Source organism: Athalia rosae, chromosome 2 (genome assembly GCF_917208135.1).
Source record: "Athalia rosae chromosome 2, iyAthRosa1.1, whole genome shotgun sequence".
Taxonomy (NCBI): domain Eukaryota; kingdom Metazoa; phylum Arthropoda; class Insecta; order Hymenoptera; family Athaliidae; genus Athalia; species Athalia rosae.
In genome coordinates this window covers 25,008,689-25,030,341 of record NC_064027.1, presented here as the reverse complement: position 1 = coordinate 25,030,341, position 21,653 = coordinate 25,008,689, and the positions used below count along the sequence as shown (strand labels likewise).

Sequence of the window (21,653 nt, the reverse complement as noted above, 5' to 3'; positions counted from 1 at the left end):
CTTTCAAATATTTACTTCTCGAACTCAAGTAGCACGTCTTATATTCTTAATTCTGTCGAAGTTCGGCGAAGCGTTATACTTTCTCCAATTGAATCTTCGGAGCGTAAAAATTTCCGTCTTCAAATATTACGGGATCGTCTTCGCGATCGGAATATTGGGAACACGGTAAATTGAATATTACGTTATAACGCCGATTTTTCACGAGATTAAGAAAAATTTCACTCGAGACAACGAGCGTACGGAAATGTTGATATTCGTACGCATACGGTATATGGATGATGATACATCGCACACGCGAGAAAGTACCGTTTTTATTCGTGGGCGTTCGATGAACACGCGGCACGCGCAGTTAGTCAACCTCCCGGATGAGATTCCTGAGAGCGCGAATCGATGAATCATCCCGTACACTTTCCGTACGGATCGATGAATTCGGCACGGCAAATTTAAACCGTGAAATATGCGGAGTTACAAGAATCGAAAAAGTTCGGCTGGCCCACTTTAAATTATTCCAACGCTGCGAGTTTCTACTATTAATACCGGAATAAGCCTACGGCCTTTGAAAAATCTCCGAGTTACGTCACGACGCGACGCTGATATGGTTAAGAAAGTGGTGCCGCTAAAAATCACATGTAAAAAAAAAAAAACAGCGAGCACGCACATAAAATTGAATCAGGGCTTGCAGCGACGTAAGGAGACATCGTGAATCGCGGATGAGTTAGTTCACGCGTCGAACTGAAATAGTTTTTGTTCTTTCTTGGATGAACTCGTTTTTTCCTCTCCTCTTTTTCGCGAAACTGCTTCCCTTCCGATTTTACGCGTACGAAAATGAAAGGAGTAGAAGATAAAAAAAATACATTCGGACCCAACGAAGCCAAGAAGGCAGACCCGCAACGATCCGTCATCGTATCTGGCACGTGCTTTGACAAGCGACTAATCCTTTTCGGATTATTTTTATTACATCTCACTCCGCTGTGCAAGTTATAATGTTACGCGGCGGGGTAACGATTGTAAATTCTTTATTAATAAACACCCCGTCAGGTTGCGGGATGTAATAATTTTATTTCTATCCCCTGTGTACAATATTTGTATAAATAAATATATATATATGTATATATCTCACCTTTTCTGTTTATTTGTATATTTATTTCCAAATACCAACAACAATTCTGGAAGAGATTTTCTGCTGAGAATTGAAGCAACCTGAAATAGGCAGAGCCATTCCTAAAATAATCTCTTTGAATCTCCGATTTGCGTGCGCGTCTCGGCGTTACATTTCCTAACTTAATCCCGCGTACATGCGCTATAAAGGAATCTAGGGTGGCGAATTACGTTTCGCTAATTATAAATTCAACTTACATCACAATTTCGAACGGCGTTACATTCGACTCGAACGTATTATACCTACCATGTTCCGGTCGTTCGAGTTGACAAAACCCCGTACCGTATTTTAGCAATCGAGCAGAATTTGCCCGAAGAACGCGCCTTCGTTTCTCGGTGAAAGATAATAAGAAAAAAAAAAAAAAAAATAGAAACCAAATAGAAAAAAGAGAGAGAAAAAAAAAAAACTCTCAAGAGCCGAGGGGCGGTGAAGCTTGCAATACCCGCTCTCTCTATGGTCACCAATTCTCGTTAGGTTACGCGCGTCCTTCGCGCTCTGATGACGCTTCGACGGTCGGCTTCCGTGTAACACCCGCTACAGGTATACGTACGTACACCCAGGTGACGTCTGGTACGAGATTACCGCAGAAAGAGCGAAGCTGTTGAGAATATTCCACATCTACACAATCCAAGTTACATGTACGAGTATCACGTGCCTCTCGAAACAACTTTGAAGAGCGGGATTCGAGATCGCTCGTATCGCCGTGTACGTAGTACGCGCGCGTTGTATACCTGTATCATACGTGGCTTTGTCTTATCCTATTGACGGTGAAGACCGAAGTGGAGATGGCGAGTTACGACTACGCGAAAAGTCGAGAGCGTTTCGATGCCGCGGTAATTTGTGGCGAGATTTAACGCGTGTCTACGTATAAGCAACGATTGCGACGAGAAGAGCACGGCGGGAGAACGTCGGAAGGGTTGTAATTTACGAATCATATGTACCTGAGGCGTCGTACGCGCGTCGCTGAAAATTCGCTCGAATCGTGAAACCGAAGATGGCGGCGATCCCGTTCGAATTTTGTTCAGGCTACCCGTGGCGTAAGTCGAGATTTTGACCCGCATTCGAGTTTCTAAGCTTCTCAGCCCCACCGCAGAGTGACCAACGCGGACGGGTCTCGATGGCGTTTGTCCCTATCGGCTTTTACGCCGCCGGGTCGCGTTGAAATCGAAGTTTTCAATCTTCGATTTTATCGAAAATTTCATCTCCGCACCTTTGTCAACGTTGGAACGAAGTGTGGCTCGTGGTAGGCGAAATTCGAGTCGAAGAGAGAAAAGAAACCAAAAAAAAAAAACTTAATTTTTATTCGCGAAATTGGTTTTATTACGATAATTTCCGGGATGGATTACCGCAGTTGTTTCGCTGATGACGATCAATTAATCGAGCGGCGTGCGAGTCGCGTCGGGCAAAATAATTCACCCCTCGAAGTCCCCGAGCCATCCGACCGCCATCGCCCTCCCCCTATCGCCCGATCCTCGGTGCCCCAAGTGTACGCCGCGAGATCCCGCGCGCGCTACTTGCGATTCAAGTCATGCGACGCTCGCTTCATTAATTAATAAACACCCCCCCCCCCCCGCCCGCCATTCTCTCGGTTATCTCGGCCTCCCCTGGCTGACTTTATTACTATCCGCTTCTCCGGTTTTCCTCCGTCCTCTTACCCCTTCGTCCGTTTCACCTTCTATTTTCTGCCAGTTTCGTCCTCGTCCAAAGCAAACATTCTTCGCGGCGAATAATCCTCGTCGTTGTATTCCACATGTTACGCGATCGCGGTGATCAACTTATCTGAGGCAATTGAAAATTAATAGCGCCGTATCGTCGTTGCCGAACACCGATGAACGTAGAAATTTCCAGACTCCTAGAGTAGCCTAGCTATCGATCCCGTCGAAGTCAAAGCATAGTTCGGCCAAAGGGTGGTGATTCGGCTGGCAAGAACGAAAGCAAAAGCTGGGTAGGGGTATTAGGGTAGGCTGAAGGAGCCGGAGAGCGAGCTGTGATGGGAATAATCAATCTTGCGGCAGCCAGCAACGTTCTACCGGCTATACATGTATAGCCGAGTTAGAAGCGATGTATTTACTCTCTGCGTACAGCTAAGGCGAAAGCAAAAGTTGGGATTATCGCTTTCGAAGAAGTTACTTCCTACGTTATTTATTACCCCAACCGACTGTGGAAGGTCTTTCAATTATGTAATCACGTAACATCTGAAAAATGACACGCAGGACCCAACGAACGAAGGATAACCCGATGAATGTATCGATCCTCCGGTCGACGGGGCAAAACCGATCGACGTCGTATCTCGAAAACGGTCGAACAAAAAGCACCGGTTCAAAAATAGACCGTAATTCTCACCGCGTCTCCTCGTAAGCCCGACAGAAAAGAGGGAAGGTGTTCCAGCGTTGGAATAGCCGGTTTACAGTTCATTGCCCATTTGCATCGACGTCATTGTTCGTAGTTTACGCAGTGTACCTGTGATGCAGGTGGTAATGAGGCTTGGCTTTCTTTCCCTGCCTTTTTTTTTTTTTTTACTCTCTCCTGTTTTTCATTTTCTCTCTTTACTCCGTTTTTATATCGTTTTTCTTTTACCCAGCGTACACAGGTGGGGGGAGTATGCAGTGGTACGCGCCCACCTACCCAGCCATTGAGCAGAGGTTAAATGTTGACCGAAACTGCTGCATGAGGCTTATATGTTTGCATTTGTATTATATGTGCACCAGACTATTTGGAAAGAATGTGTATAGCCGGTACCGGTGAAGCACCGGTCCCTGTTTTTTTTTTTTTTTTTTTGGCTATTACCGCAGCAGCTACCCTACTGCACCGGACTCCATTCGCTCATTCCAGCTTTTTCCTTCTGCTAAATCGCATGCATAACTGGGACTCCGTGAGTTTGAATACTCTCTTTTTTTTTTTTGTTACCAGCCGAAAAACATGGAATACCCGATTCGCAAAAAAGGGAAAATTAACTTCCTCTTCTACGCTGGGTCGAATGTAACATGATACCAAAACCGGGACGACGTCTGGTTCGAAATCCCTAATGAGCTGTGATTTTCGGACGGCCTTGAGGTAGCGGAATTCTAGATAATAGATTCAAAGAATAGAAAAAAAAAACTTCAACTTCTCGGCGGTGGGAAGTTTTGTTAAGGAGAGTTTCGTATATCCGGTATATCGCAGCGTATAAGTGTGACGTAAACTACGAAGGATGCACGAGGTGGTGCTCGCGAGACCATAGGCATGTTACATGGGTATGCCATGAGAGTTCGGTGTATGTATAAGGGTGTCAAGGGTGGCGGAAGGGGCAAAAAGGGGCAGTAGAGGGCGGTGAACGTGAAATCGATAAAGCAAGATGGCGGCGCACCGTGCCGCAGGATACCGCATCCACGCGACGCCACGCATCCAGGGTGATTTTCTCCCTCTCGTTTCTCGAAGACCATGGGTTTGTTGGCTTTCGAGAGGTGCCGAGGGTAATTGAAAATTATATGATCCCCGAAAGCGATGGCATACGCAAAACAAAAACAAAACAAAAAAAAAAAAACGAGGTTTCTCCAGTGTCCACCCGTATAAACGATCCTCGAAAATTTTTCAAGAGTTGCATAAAATTGTCTTCATTCTTCGCGCGACGATCGCCCAGCCGATGACGAGCGATCGGTTCGTTACTCGAGTCCTTCGATCTTATTTTTTGGCACATCAGCCGAGGGACGCGGATCATTGAATGAAGTCTTTGCAGCTACCCAGTCTCCACTTTTTAAGGGACTGACCGGCAGTCTGAGTGACATGAAAACTATTCAAGGGTGAAAAGTAGCGCAATATCGGCTGAGAAAAAACTGAAACCGGTTGGCGACTGCAGGACTTTGGTAAAGACGGATCGATAGCTGAAAAGCCGAAAGACGAACTCAAATGTTTCGCGTACAACGCTACAGAACCTTTTGTCCGATGGTACGTTTACTTCCAACAAATTCGACCAATCTGAGCACGTGCGGTAGGAGAACCTCTCGGCTGTTTACTTGGAAGATCAGAGACCGTTCGCGCGTATCTACTGTACAGTTACAACTTATATAGATCATTCGCTTCGGATTCTATAGCAAAGAAAGATATCGCTAAAGGCCCACCGAAGACCAACCAACCAACAAACCCTTTTAAATATAACCCGACCTCGGAGACATCCCCGAAAAATTCCTCGTACGAACTCTAAGCGGTTTTCATGTCGTGAAATAATTTTCATCAAGAGAAAAAAAAAAAAAAAAAAGGTTGAGATTATTTTACGAGAACCAGTGTTGTATATTATGCAAGTTTGAGGTTGAGGTGGTACACAGCGGTGTAAAGTAACGAGTGGAGTTGTAAGTTTTTGAACTGGTATCGCCTTAACGTTGGCAGCGAGCGTCTGGTTTTATCCGCACGTACGTTTCGCGTTTTCAACAATTTGAGTTAGAGGACAAGTCAGCAGCTGAAGGCTTTTCACAAACAATTACTAGAACTCTCAAACGTGTCTCGAGTTGTTGTCGAGTCGGCAAGTTTTGGCCTCGAGTTTTCGTGCGTTTCGTAGAGCAGGAAGCAGATTTTCAATCCTTTTGTTACCTCCACCCACGTCGCAAGGGAGAAGTGAAAAAAAAACATCGAACATTGGCACTTTTCGTTGTAATAAAAACTGCGATAATCCGCGATATCGTGATAGTGCTTTTGAACAAGCGATAATTGGATGTAATTGTCAAAATCGTACATGAGTGGAGAAATTGAGAACAATGAATGGGTGCTTCTATCGGAAGCAAATGTGTGCGAAACGAGAGATGAAGAGTGTATGCGTGTGTGAGATAGAGAGAGAGAGAGAGAGAGAGGGAAAGGGGTAAATTCGAGTAGCTCTACTGACAATGAAGCAGAGTGTTTTATTACGTTGATTAATACACCTTATGATCTCGCGAGCCACTTCATACAGACTTCCGACCGATGATTTCGATTCACCGATGACGCAATTATATCGCTTTCGTTCTACACGCGTAAACAAACGAATCCAGATGACAATATGTGCTGAGAAAATCAATAAAACTCCGAATCAGTCAATCAAGTATATGAAACGCACTCGGTTCTCTTCAATTCCAGGCATGGAGCAAAAAGTAAATTGGAAAAGAAAAAAAAACAATCAAACAGAAATTAATTTTGACGAAACGATTTTGTGTTCCCTCTCGACAGATCTCTGCATAATTTGAATTCCGTCAGAGGATACAGACAAACAGGATACAATGTAGTTCAAACTTTACTGTAATACGCCATTTTCCTTGTTCGGAGAATTCCGGTAGCCGTGATTATGTCGTCGGTTTCAACGTCGATGATAGAAGCAATGATTAAAACTATAAAATGTCCGACCCCTTGGCGGAGGATGTGTTGAGTAATTGAGAATATAAACACGGAGGAAAGTACGGTGTAAAAGAAACAGTTTTATGGATCGAACCGCGATTTCGAAGTAGACAAATAAAAATAGAGAAGGGATGATAAAATCTCGCAAGCTTCACCCCGTACTGTGGTCGACCGGAGTTACAACCGACCGGAGTTACGGAACTTTAAATTTTATCGAAACAGCTGTTTAAAAGCATTGATATGAAATGAGAAACGGATCGATGAAACTCGACTCACCGGCTCAGGACACTGACCCCTGCATTACACCGGTGATTTTCGTAAAGATAAAAATATCAAGAGGTCCCTCAATTAATGAGAATTATCTTCGCAATAATCTTACCGTAATTTGGCAAAAAGATCGAATCCCAACGAAGGCCTGATAAAATGACTTCGTGAGAGGAAACTCGCGTTACCGCTTCGTTTCGTCATTCGCGGTTTATAAGCAATAATAGGTTCGAGACGACGCTGATCACCCCATTGACGAGAAAAAAGCGTGGGTCTAGCCGTTTCGACGAGAAGAAGGGTGCGAGGGTCGTTCTCTTCCCCCGTAGGTTTGGAAAAATCCTCCGTCGAGGTTCGCGAAAGGTAGGTTTTCCACCCTCTCGTTTCTTCGTCGGGAATTATCGCAACGAAGAACGTAGAAGCAACGTTTGAAAATTGATCGAGCGAATCCGCTTCTGCTCATCGACACCTGAGCATCGATGAATTTCCGGGTGTTCCGTAGCTCGCGCGTAAAATTCCCAAAAAAAAAAAGTGATTTTAAATACTCGTCCAACTTCGAACGGTTGATTGGCGTCATAACGAGAAGCACGGACGGACGAGACAGGCGGCAGGGCGAACCTCGGCAAAGGTTCGCAGCGTGGGATGGAAACACAATTGAAATATTCATCAAGTATCCACTTTGGCGAGAGTTGGAAACGAACTCAATGGAACGATAAATAATTAACGAGACTCCGTCCGCCCACGTCGCGAATATTTGTCCCTCGTCCCGCGCGTCGAGTCGAGTCGAGTCGGTCGGTCGGTCGGTCGCTTCGTCTGCATTTAACCGCGTCAAAAGCCGGTGCAGTAACGGTAACGCCGGTAGGATCGGGGTAGACACCAGACATCATCTCGAAGAACCCCGAGCATCTGACGATAACAAACTTCTCATCTGGACTTCTCGTTCGTTCGCGTCCGTTTCCTCGGTATAGGTGCGGGGCACGCTATGCAAATACTCGTCGACAACACTCCTCGAGTGAAATCCGAGACGCGTGACATTGTACTTCCAAATTTTCATTTCGAACAACACCGATGTGACATCGACATTCCCTGCGAGTATTACCGAATGATCGCCGAGTATGTCGCCATACACGCGTCGTAAATCTCATACATAGTTTAGGAAGCAAGGGGTGCGGATTCCAGGGATATTTTGTCGCAGTATTTCAGTGTATTACCTTCTTCGATGCGCGGTACTCCGCGAGGCTGGTGTATCAATTACTTTCTCTCCGTTAACGACAATTTTCAATCAGCGACGTTACGATTCAGTTTTGAACGACGGTACTAAGAATTCTTCGAATGTTTCGCCGTGGTACCACCCGTGGATCGCTTCGCGATATACCGTTAGGCGGCTCAAATTACCTCTGACTCGGAAAAGATATATGGAATCGATCGTGTAACATGTTACGACTAAACGCCACTTCGGAAGCGATTGTGTAGCTACTGGAAACGGCAAAATGCAGGATCTATCGGTAGAGAAGGGTGAACGGAAATTCCCCGGAGCCGCTACCCACATCCCGCACATGTACACAACATCAATTATTCGAACCGACTGATCAGCGAAATGTGAACTCGGATTTCGACGCGACGCGATCTTCGCGAGCGTTTGGTAATATACCTTATACTGTAGTCCCTACGATAAACGTATAACCGCTGTGCGAAGATAAGGTAAAGGTAGGACGAGAATGAAAATAAACCGTCTTCTTATTTGAATCTTAATGCGCTGCAGTGACTGACTGTAGTGGAGCATTTCCATCTAAAGTACGTACGTTGAGAATCGATTTAGTTTATTCACCCCTGGCATCGAAACCAGCGGCCCTGGCCTCTCTTATTCCGAGTTGTTCGTTATATCTTCGAGATACACGCATATACACAAAAGCGAAATCCATCGAGCGAATACTTCCGGTCAGATAATTAAGACCCCTGAACTGGATGGACGACGACGTGCTCACCGGAACGGACAATCGCACGCTTCGTTGTCCGGCTACCGGAGGATTTTATTTTCGCAATAATTATAACTTCGGATTTCACGGTTAGTCTCCGATTGTGTCTTGGGTCGGCGGTAATACGGCGCGGAGTTTATATACGAGAAAGTAGGGTGATGTATTATTTCAGACGTCGAGTTCAACAAGATTTAAGGGTTTCTATAAACTCTCGGCTAAAGTTTTACGGACGTTACACGAAATCGCGTGCATCTTTTTTTCAGATTACATTCTCTCTCCACAGAATTGCACGTCCGAATTACTGCGAACCTGTCTTATCACTCATCCGGCTATACTCGTACTCTGCCGCAAAACCGAAAATTATCTGTTGATCCGAACGCGATATAACGTTATATTCTGGCGCAAAAAAAACAAAAAAAAAAAAAAAAAAAACCCCATCGCGTGTAAAATCACCATCAAATTTTTTTTTTTCAAGTTCTACGTACACGTTGACGTACGTTTTGGAAAGACTGCATTTTTTTATTTTTTTCCTCTTTTCGTTTCCATCAGCAATTGTGATACAAGCTGCATTATACGTAAATTTGAAGTGGCCTTTTTAGAAGAGAAAGGACAACGGTACGGGTCTCGAAGCCTCGTAGGGATCGATAACTCGATAGGTGGTACTCGATTGAAGAAAAAAAAAAAAAAAAAAAAAAAAAGGGTACGTGTATAAGAGCGGACTCTGATTGGGAGTTGAAATTTAACCTTGAACAATGGAGCCCACCGCGGCAACTTGCCAGAGTGTAATTGCCGACCAACCCAATATGTTTGTTAGCACAGCAGAAGAAGAGAAAAAAAAAAAAAAACCGTCCCCCGTAATCATTCATTGCAAGGTTATAGTAGGCGTACGTGATTATGACAAAAACTGTCTTCTTTACTGAAAGAAAAAAAAAAACAACAAAAAAAAAAGAAACCAGCGAAAAATTTCCGACAATGTCCACCCGAAACCGCGCCCGAAAGTGGATTCGTGGTGGTTCCGCACGCGGCTTTTTAAATCTTTTCTCTGTTGATGAAGTGAATAACTTGAGAAAAGAATGTAATTTGGATACTACCTGTGATTTATATTTCTCCGAGCATCTTGAGTAATATTAACCGTGGAGGAGATTGAATTTTATTAAAATATCTACGATGTGTCCACAGTTTTTTCGGATGTATTATTAATAAAACGGGATAGAATTCGTTGCAAAATCGAGTGGTGTATATATTGCAGCGGCGCAAAGGAGAAAGGTCGAGACTCTTGACATATAGGGGAGCAATACCGATGTCTCGGCGTTCATCAAATTAGAAATTCATGAGAAAACGGAGTACATGAGTCGATGCAAAAAAAAAAAAAATCGATTTTGAATATAGATCGCGATCATCGGGTCTCGAGCGGAACGCGAGATAAAGAGGACAACGGATAGCTCCGGCGTACGGATAGCTGTTTTTAGAAAGTTGAAAAATTTGCGAGATGATTTCTGGACGCATATCTCCGATACATTATTCACTTTTCGGCAAAACGAGGAGTAACAAAAAATACTGGGCTTACGAGAATCGAGCCGCGGAACGTTTGCATGTTGTGCCTTTTAATTTTACGCCTCCGTTGATTAAACGGAGGCTCTTGGCTTCCTCCGCTCCCTATAGCATATATTTCTTCACAGCCCGCGCCCGCCCATCTCGTTCGCTCTCTTTTTTACGACTGTTTCGACTTGGGGAATGATTTACCAGCAAAACCTCCGCGTCGAGTTTTAATAAAATTGTTTTCTTACACCGGCGGCATCACCAGAAAAAAAAAAAAAAAAAAAAAAAAAAAAGAAGAGGGACGAGAATGCCAGCGATCTATACTTTTTGTTCATTTCTTTTTTCCTTTTTTTTTTCTTTTTTTGCTCTTTTCCGTCTGTTACTCTCCTCTCCGTTTAATAACAAGAGAAAAAAAAAAAAAAAAAAAAAAAAAAAAGTACGACGCTATTAAAACTCCGAGCGATTTTTCTTACCGGCAGGATTCATCAAGACTCGTATATCCCTTGGATACGAGTGGATGAAGCATTCGACTTTGGGTAACACAAGAGTTGAAATATACATAGCCTAATGTGTGTATTCCTAAAACGCGACATGCCCACTACCTCGGTAGTATCGATTAGTTCGTCTGGAGAGAAAGAAAAACCCCCTCGAGATTCGGGAGTTTTCAAGGGCGCGCGCGTGTCAGCCTCTACTTCCGGTATTATACGAGCCGTACATTATACCCGGACACGGGCAACGAACTCTGAAAAAGGGAGGAGTGACGGTGCCGAAATTGGGGTCTGATAAAAAACAAACGGCCGAATTCCGAAAATCGGAGGTACGGTAATTCACGAGTCCAAGTGACTCGAAAAACTTTGCAAAAATTATGAACGATACGATCCGCAGGCTGAAGAACGGCCGAAAGGGGCGGGCAAGTTATTCGAGACAAATTTGCAAAAGCCGTACAAACGACGCGGGCAACTTAACCTTTGGTCTTAGCATTTTTTTCCATCCATTGACGACGGGGTCGTAGTCTCGAGTTCCTCGTTCAAACGACTTGAGAGCGACTCCTGCGTGGCAGCCAATGACCGAAGCCGGTCAATGTCAAAAGTCCCGTGAACAATTACGCGCTCGCGACACCTTCGATCGACAGGAGAGCCGGCGATATCTTTCGTAGGGATCTCAGCGAATGAATTTCGGTTCGCTGAGATCGTTGACCCGGAAAAACTTCCGTGAGAATAATGTCTACAGAATTTTCTATACCCGTTCGCGATGTACAACGAATGCTGCAATAACGCAGGTGGAAGAAGACGAGCGCGCGGTATGATAAAACAGTGCGCACGTGTGCACGGAGCAGACGCAATAATAGCGCATTAACGCCCAACCCGATGAAAAGCTAACACCGCTAGTTTCCCCACAAATTTTCCACACCCAACAGATAACACGATGCGGTGAATAATCGGGGACACGATGGTGTTATAAACTTGGTGGCATTAAAACGTTTATATTTATCATCCGATTCACCGATTCGTGTTGAAAGTTGTTCGCGGCAGCGTTATTTTCTCGAGCAATGAAAACCGCGGGAAATGAATAGGCTAAAGTTGAAATGATCTACGAGCTGAGAGAGGAAGCCGATTTCGCTGTGGTTCGAATAGAAAAAAAAAACAAAAAGGAAAGAGCAAACGGCATCCAGCGCGAAATCGTTCGACGGAGACGTAATCGTCAATTTGGGTTGTAGCGCGACGTATCTGACGTCGAAGACCGTCGAGCGTCTGCAACGCGATGGTTTAAGTACGTGGTTCGCGAAGCGGTACGTACGGAAGGAGCTTCGGTTAATATCCTGTTCGCGAAACGGGCGGGGGGTGTGGTGGTGAACTTGATTTGGAGCAGCAGACGGTAGTCGCGTCGTACGGTAACCGTTATTGTTTATTTCAGATTAGGTAAATTAATACGTAGAATTATATCTTAGGTGGATAGAACGAGCGTGAAATTTGCCAAACTCTCGACGTAGTCGCTCGATTAATTCGGTTTTCGAATAAGCTGCTTTTGTTTTGTACGCGAGACAGAAAATTATGCACGATGATTCGACGAGAGAGAACAGCTGGCAGGTGGAAAGGGGGGAGGGTACGCCGTAAGCAGTCGCGAAATAAACAAACCCGCGCTATCGAAGACGTCGGAGAGGAGTCATTTGAATAATTCAAATTACTTTCGGAAGCTCGGCGCTCAGCGGTGAAAAGTGATCCGGTCTTCCGATATAAAAACGGCGAGGGACAACATTGACACGAAAAATTATTCGACGCAATAATCTCGGTCCCTCTCCGCGAGCGAAAGATTCTTCGCGGTTTAATAATTCATGTAATATCCCCGGTTATAACCGGACGCGCTATACGTATACCACTGTACGTTACCAAATGGGTTGGCGGAGTAAACTGATACTCGCAATTCGTCACAGTCCGTCCGATGCAAATCCCCGATAAAACACAAGTTCCGTTCGGATGAACCCGGTGAATTTGCCTCGCGATCATTTTCTAACGTCCCATCCCTTCGCCCCTCCCCTCCCCTCCCCTCCCCTTCCCACCCCCTTCGCTTGTGCAATTTTATTTCATTATCAGTAGCACGCCGTTCCGCGTACACACCGACTACGGTAGAGTTCACCGCGAACAAAAGACTACCCGTCAAATGTTGCCTCTGATTATTGTACCTGCGGTACGTCTGCTGCGGCAGACAAACGAAACGTCTATCTTTTCGTTCTCATCTAAAATTGAACTGCCAACTTTGGCCAACGTTTCGAAGGGCTTATCCTTTCGTACGAACTCGATTCGCTTTTATGCATAAGTAACGCTCGCGTCGCGTTAACTTATTTTCAGTTGTACGTGTACGTGCGTATAATAACCGGCTGTTTACTCCAGACTCTGTTTGTTTCGAGATTTTTATCCTCGAACCGTAGCACACTGCAGGGGTACGAGGCGGAGTACCGATACGCGTACATTCCAACCCCCAATTTCAAAGCCCGCAAATCCTGTGGAATGAGAGGCTGCGGTAGATAACTCCGGTGTACGAGGATTCCGGGGATAACGGATAATGATTAAAAAAAAATTTGATAGTACAGCCGGTAGAGTGGAGGATCGCATATCTATTGTTCGATTTCTTTCGTTTTTTTTTCTTTTTTCTCTCTCTCTCGAGGAAATACACGTTACACCCGATGTATTGTTATTGAGAACGAAGATGGAGATGAAAACAAATAAAAGAGGAAGAAGTTCGTCGAGCAGAACGAACCGTAAGAAATTTATCGACTCACCCCGCCTTTCCCTCCCCCCAGCTTCGTTTTCCTTCGAAGGAATAAAAAACAATGTTTCGCGTATTCGGCAATCCATCACGCGTTTTAAGGTCTGTTCGCACTTACTGGAACTCCGGGGGTACGCGTGTGTCGACGTCGTCCGTCAAAAAGAGGACGTGAATTTTCCGAAACTCGCTCGAAAGGCTCGCCGAGGGGACGTAAGTGGATTTTGGAAAATGATATTCTCCGATAGAACGTTACAACGGTGGAATGTACGCGCTGGAGGCGAAAATTCATCTGCTTCTGTTTCGGAGAATACCTATTGGGATTAGAAAAGCGGGATCGATAAATTCCGTCCTGCACACAACGGTGAAACTTTTCGGATAGAAAATTCTAGAGTTAGATCTCGATTACCGTAGATTCGGACTCGGCTAAGGCGGAAGTTAACTGCCTTTATATCCCTGATAAATCCCGGAGGAGCGCAGGGATCGCAGTATCTCGCTGCAAGGAACGCAGGAAAGAAAATCCCCAAAGGTGAAACCGAGGTGCGCTCGGTCTCCCGACCGCTTAGGGTCTTTTAATTTATATCCTGCATCTGTCGCCCTTCCCACGCGAGAATAAGAAAAAGAAAAAAAATAAAAATAACCAAAAAAATTGAAACAAAAGTAAAAGACTCCGTATGGGTAAAAAAAGATACGAACCTCGAGAAAATGCAGACACCTAACTACCAGCTCGGTTATTTTCTATACTTTTGCGGGACGCGCGCCCGTTTCTATGGGAAAGAAAAAAAAAAACTCGCGTCTGATCCCCCGCAGAAGTCAGCTTACGGTGTCCCTTCGAGTACAAGACTTACGGTTCGTCCGGTCAGTTTATCACGGAATATACGTTGGATGTCCTTTTTTTTTTTTTCTTTCGCTCGAAAAAACTTCCTTCCAACTTCCTTTTTTGAAGTTTTCTCGTACCCGCACCTGTGCCGTAAAATCTCCACGAGATGGGAAAAATCTAAAATTAGCGAGTAAATCGACGTACAGGAGTTCTCCGGTCCGCCGATGCCGTGCTATCTATGGATATTTGGTTCGTTACACGGCGTGTACCGTCTAGTGTACCAAACTAGAGTAATTAGCGGCAACATTGTTCGTATTCGGAAGCGGTGTGTCGGTCAGGGTGGTGCACGTAGCGAGGGGCACGGGTGCGCGTGTGTATACATATACACGTGAAATACCCATGTCCGAGAGTTCGGAGGAAGCCACTTTGTCCGTCAGCGTTAGCGGCGGCCTTTAATTAAGCAACCGTAGTATAGGATTCGCAAGCTCGTTGACGGAATCCCCGAGCGGTGTACACACTTCTGCGTAAGAGCGCGCCTTCCACCGCGTCTGAATTCGCCGGTGACAAAAAAAAAAAAAAACCAACCAACCGACACCACCAGCTGATACGCGTCCGACGATACACCTAGCGGCTCTTCCTACCCGAGTCGTACGAAAATTGCACGTGTGCACGACGTACGCGTACACGCAGTTTTCCTCTCTTTCTCACTTCGAAGGTACTTAACTCGGTATAATCTAATTACTCGGTTCGGGTAGTTAGCTGGGTAGGTGTGCGTACGTGCTACGGAAGTTGGCGGTGGAATTAGTCTCGATCCGATAGCCACTGCCGCATATCATCAAGAGTGAGAAAAGAGTATTAAACGTATATAACTATACGTATGCACGTTGCCGAGCTGCATCGGATGGTGTGCAGTGGTAATGGTAATTTCAAGCGGACGCGATCGTTAGGTATTGATCCGCGCGTAGGAATAAGCGATAATCCGATAACCGGTGTCGATTAATTAACGCCAACTTACGGTAATTATAAACGCAAACTAATTCGGGGATTTCGGACGCACTCAGCGCTGCAGCGACCGCACCTTCGCCGCGTTCCTACGAGCGGCCTTAAAATTCCACGTCACATATTCCACACGTTCCGAGACAATGTATCCATTTTCCGGACGTACCTGCGAGCATCAGGCAGCTCTTCGGTCTGAACTTCAACGCCGCGGTCCCGCGGGACGTTATCTGAAATCTGAGTACCGACCCCGGAACGTGCGCGTCACCGTACGAGACGCATGCAGAGATCGTGTCGCAGGTGCATAGCGAGGAATCGCACGGACCGGATCGAAGCCCGCGCGTCAAAAATCCATAGCTCCTCGCGGCGTTCGCGAAGCCGACGTAAGAATCTTCTTGCACGGTGACAATTAAGCGAGAACAAAGAAATTGCATTTTCGTACTGCGGATCGGATGATACCGGCGCTTCTCTTAATTACGTACAAACGCGCAGACGTATTTTATTTTTCCACACCGACCACGCGTCAGGTCTTTAATTAAAAATGTACGAAATTAAAAAAACAGCGGAATATATAGGAAGAAGCCTGTTGTATGTAACGAAGAACAGCTGCAGCCGTCTATTATGTATTACATGAAACGGCGTTGTGTGTATATACCTGGTGTGTGTACGGGAACACGGGAACCGTTGAGAAAGGAAACGCGAACTCGCTTGGAAATATTCAATTTCCGCTGTGGGAGTTTACATTGAATTGTTGTTGTTATTATTATTTTTAATTTTGTACATCCCATAGTTTGTTTTTTTTTTTTTTTCTTCGCGTTTCATACTGTTCATTACCGCGATGTCACGTATGATAACGGCGGCGAAAGAAGTAAAGAAACTCGTCCGACGTTCCGATGATTTCAACCCTCCGCATGCGTTTCTTTCACTTTATTTTTCAATTTTAACGCAAACGTCTTAAATCCCCGATTTAATTGGATATCGATTCGTCCGCCGCCAGCCCACACTCCGCGATCGTCGGATAATTAACATTTTGGTAGGTGCGTTATGCGAACGAAACCCCGCGAAGTTTGGTAGGTACACGAGCCAAATTACCACTTTCCGTGTACCTTGTGATATTCACCGATGCAGCGTTCACCGCCAAAATAATGATTAAAGGCCGAGGCGTATAACGGCGATATTGTTAAAAGAAAAGTGACGGTTGTAATAACGCTCGGATTGCTTCCTTCGCGTTTCAAAGTGTTGTTATAGCTGCAGGTTTACGATGAAGGTAAAATTCGTAGACGTAACATCGATCAAGAAATCACTCGAGCGGAGGTGTGCGGTGAATTTTCATTAATTAAAAATGAACGTGGTATAATATGAGCGGAAATAGACGATATTACCGAGCTCCACCTCCCCCAGAAATACCTTCAACGTCTACATAACCCGTAGCGGTGCACGTGCCCTACGGGGACCCACGGCAGTCGCTTCGCTTATCTATCCCATTACACACTCATTAAACACAACAATTTAGGTTACCTATGTGCACCGGCACCGGCGAAGTAGCATCGGGGGTACGAGGCGAGGGGACGGTGGCAAAGCTAATCCGAAGACGAGATCGATTATATCTCGTTGGTTGCGTACGGGGTGATATGATTTCCAACGTATAGGTAAAGGTATGCCGGCGTTGCTGCTGCTGCAGCGAAAGTCTCTTCGAAGAGAGTAAGTTTTCTCTTTTATTTCCAACGTGCAAGACTCGACGGTGGAAAACTTCTTACGGTGGTACCGTGCATTCATACTTGCGGCGAGCTTCAGCGAATTCCGAATAGTTGGAAGCTTTATACGTAGATTCGCGTACGGCAATGTGACCCCGGTGTGCCCTTACGTCTGGCTACAGAATAGTCCATAAAATCGCATGTACGAGCGTAGAAGGTACCGCTTTCGGACCGACGAGTACAGCGCGGCGTTACGCCGGCAGCGGCGTTTGTCATCTTTTTATCGCGTACCGGTATATTCGCGGTTCACTTAGCCGTGAAATTATCAATAAAGGCGTATAAGAGTGGCGCGCGATGATCGGCGCGGGAGGAGGAAGAGGTCGAACGGCTGTTCGAGCGTATATTAAGAACAACCCCCTACCTCGTCGACGACTCGGTTAAGTTTATTATGCCAGGCGGAATGACCTCTTCGGGTCTCCCGTACGCGCCCCTCTTTGACTTTCATGAAAAAAGTGGTCGAGAATAGTACGCCGGTGTTGGAATAAATTTGAAATTTTCACCCAGCGAAGTGAAAATATTTCTACGTCTCCGTCTCCGGCAGCCTGCACTATACACGGAAATTCCGAAAACCTTGTCATCGTGACCACGGAGATGGTACTTGTATATGGGACACGGATATGTATGTTACGAGGGATAAAGGGGAACCCGGAACAATATCAGTCCCTACATAGGTATAGTCGGTGAAGGGACAGGGAAAACTGTGTCCAGAAGGTTCCTTGTCGGGATCTAATGATCGTAGCCGTTGGAAACAATTACCAAAGTAATAGCGGTGAGCCTGGACCTGGAAACACTAAATCTCGGAACAAGTTCCCAGACTGGTTCTGGAGTACCCTAGTCAGGAAATCCCCGAACCCCCCCGGAACTGTTCCCGCGTATTCCTGAACTGATAAAATTTCGGGGTTTCAGGTTGAAACGTTGCTCCGGTAATTAGCAACGCGATGCGTTTCGATCTGGGTCATATCTTCGTCCGGCAATAACTGTCATTTCATCGAAGATATATCTGAACTGGCGGGCGACCGTTCGACGATACGAGAAGGTGGCATGAAAAAAACAGCCTTTTCCACGCGGAGGTTCGACACATCGCATCACCTCTTCGGCGGTGTTGTTAGTGATGGTGGTACCGCGTCGTTGCGGAGACTGACGTCGGTTGCTTCTGTTCAGGGTGGAAAAGTGCTCGCATGGTTTGCCGGCAGGGTGGTGCGGGAAGTGGTGGATGGTGTAAACGAGGGAAACATGGGGGAAGAAACGAAGGCGCGAAGGGCGAGGAGAGCGAGGGGTTTACTCGGATGACGTCGGTCGTGGTGGACAGAGAAGAGAATCTACCCCTGGCGATCAATACCTCGCCACGCCTCGCGACAGCGGCACCCAAATGCTGACTTCTCCGGGTACGAATTTCATACCCGAAATCAGCTACATTCTCAGACCTACCACCCGTATCGTTTTAGAAGATGTTGGAATTTTTAAAATCCTCCCGAATCTCCGAAGAGAAGAAAATTAGTAAAAAACCAAAGCAACGTACACGAGTACATGAAGCGAGAAGAGAGAAATCATCTGTTCCATTATTTTTTTTTTTTTCGAACCGTCACGAAAATTTGCATTTCCTCGCACATCGGTTTTCTTGAAATTGTGCGGACAGGTTGCAGGGTTGGAACATGGGAATTGCAATACGCGTCCGCGAATAGAATTTCTCCGAGTATAGGAGAAAATTGCAACGATTTTTCAACTTCGGGTGAGCGCCGCGAGACAAGTGACAGACCGAAGTACGTAGACAGCGTGCTAGTAAAAATCACGTAGTCACAACGAATTTTGTTGACGTTACGCGAGTGCAGCAACTTTCAGCAGCGGATCACCTTTTCTGCATACTTTATTACATTGTTTCACGTACGAGGAGTCGTAGGACGACGAGTAAAATGCCGACACCCGGTATGTACGACGTAAGAAGGACTTATGTACCTTGCAGTTTTCACGGAACACCAGAAGATGGCAGCATTTATCGCGCGATGCCCGCGTTTTCTCCGATTCGCGGTCGAAGCTAATTATCGAAATTTAGCGGTAATGCATGCGATAATTAAGTCTGTAGGATTCAAGGTCGTTGCAATCGGCCCATCTATGCCGATACTTTCCTCATTAATTTTTTTTTTTTTCCTTTTCTCGTTGCACTCGGCAAACGTCAGGTGAGTTTGGCCGCAATGCGACTTTATATTTATAGGTCTGGCACCACATGGGTGAATTTCTCCTCTGGTACATAACCGATTGATCGATGGATCGTGATCAATTCCAGCCCTTTGACAGGCCGACATTAATAATCATACCGATTGAATTTGCTCTACACTCGAACGTACGAGCCACAGTTTCTCAAACTAATTCCGCACAAAATAATCGGTAACAAACGACCATCACGATGTAAAATAATTGATCGTAATTAACCGAATAGAGAGAGAGAGCAATGTTATGGGTATAATACATAACGTACACCGCGATGAAACGACGTCGGTGCAGTTGCCGATCGTTAATAATAAATAATGGATCGTACGAAAGCTTGCGGAAACGCAGAACCGAACCATGTAGGTACATAGGAACACATATATACATATATATTTGTCCAGGTAGAATAGGAGAGCGGAATGACCAGTGTAAACACAGGTTACACTGACGTTAACACCGGCGAAATCGTCCTCCTCTGTTGATCTCGGAAATGCGGTGTTGCTGCTGCTGCTGCTGCAGGTATGCGGGTAAAGCACGATCATCAGCGAAAAGTACACCCCCCCCCCGAAAGCTTCACGTGCACCACCGGCCACATTCACATATATCGTGTGTACCTGATTACTCGAATGTGTATTTAATGTTAGCCATACAGATCGAGCATTGGGCAAACGGCCAATATACCCATAGCCTGGGTTGTGTAATAGCTTATATGGCGTAGATGGAGATATTAATTAATCCCCGTAATAAACGTGAAATTCTTTCGTAATACTTGCAACCTGCAACTCCTATATACACACGTGTAACAACGATTACCTACGCTCACGTGTAATCGCCTATCACGGGCGATACAAATGTGTTTACTCATACAAATGTTACACTTGATTTATCAACATCATATAGATACAATGTATTACCCACATGAGCTTTTATATACTCCGCGGAAAAATAAGCGCGGTGGGTGAGCGGCAGCCCCGTGTATTTTCCCAATCAATGTGTTACGGGATTGTGTGCGTACATGCAAAGTGTGTAGAAATGCGAAAGGACTGGCTGTGCGAATATTTACACGTTCGTTGTGTGCCATCATCGTGCATGCACGGCAAACGATGTAATGCAACCCATTTCACCTGTTTGCCCAAAAATGAAATTGGAAGGGAAAAGAAAAACTAACGCAAAAGTTCCGACGAATGCAACGGAGTTATTATAATATCCGTTGCAAGCGGCAGCTGGCTTAAATGCAAATTTCGTTCCTTCATTTGAATAACAGACTAATTTATACTATTGACCGTTTCAGCTGGGTCTAAATTTTCCTCGTTTCTGCGCACATTAACGCTACGAGGGCAATACGCATCGGAGTGAAAAAATAATGGTGAAATTAGCAATGAAACGTACGACTTATTGCAATTACCACGGAACGTAGAATGACCAGTGGGAAATCCTATAGCAATAATATCATAATCTAGAGAGAAGAAAACTGAGGGGTGTGTAATTTAGAGCCCCTCGCCTAATGATTCTATGATCTTTGCGTGCGCCACAAAAATTAAGGCACTTCACGATACGATTGGCGGCACGATTCGTCAACATTGTACGTGGGTAAATATGGGCGGTTTTTCAGTGTGGATACGATTTTCTAATCTGACATTGTAGTATTGCAACTTTGTAACTGTGCAACAAAGTCATCTCATGAATGGGAATGAGAAAAATTGATGGGTACAGGTTAATATGGTGCACTGTACAGACGATAAACTTGAGAAAACTAATTCAATATTGGAATATCGATTTTCACACACAAATATTTCTGTATCATCGTAATAAGTTTAATCTCTTAATTGTACCCGTATAAATACATCGTGGGTGGAGAGTTGCGCGCGATGATAAGTTACGCAAGAGAAGAAAAACTTAATTATCGAGTGATAAATTATCAGAGGTGAAAGAATGAGGTAGACTAAAATTAAACTATCAATCTGACGTGATTAAATTATCACCTGATCGCTGTCTTTCGCTCCTTTGCACACGGTAATGCAAGGCAAAACAAGCTTTATGATTACATTGTCATTCAATTAGAATATTCGAAAAAGTTTTTTCTCCTCTTCCTCTCTCTCTGGTGTTGTTAAAAAATGAGGTTTCAGAAAAATCGTCCATTATCGAAATTTAGAAACGATTCGCTGACATTTTTCTATGAAATCAAATGTGCAAACTGATGATCACAGCATCTCCCAAAACGACGATTAACATCCAATTAAAGAATTCATTCACCGGCAAACATTTCAGTCAATAATCCCAAAGTGTTTTGGAAGAGATGTCAGTAGTTTACATGAACGTGATGACGGTATGAAAAATAGGTCCAA

At 45.0% G+C, this 21,653-nt stretch overlaps 1 protein-coding gene across 3 annotated transcripts in view; it reads right to left on the bottom strand.

The window, feature by feature from the left end:
• LOC105689124 (stress-activated protein kinase JNK) overlaps nucleotides 1-21,653 on the bottom strand; it is a 90,633-nt gene that overhangs the window by 68,355 nt on the left and 625 nt on the right. The gene's annotated exons all lie outside the window — the stretch shown is intronic.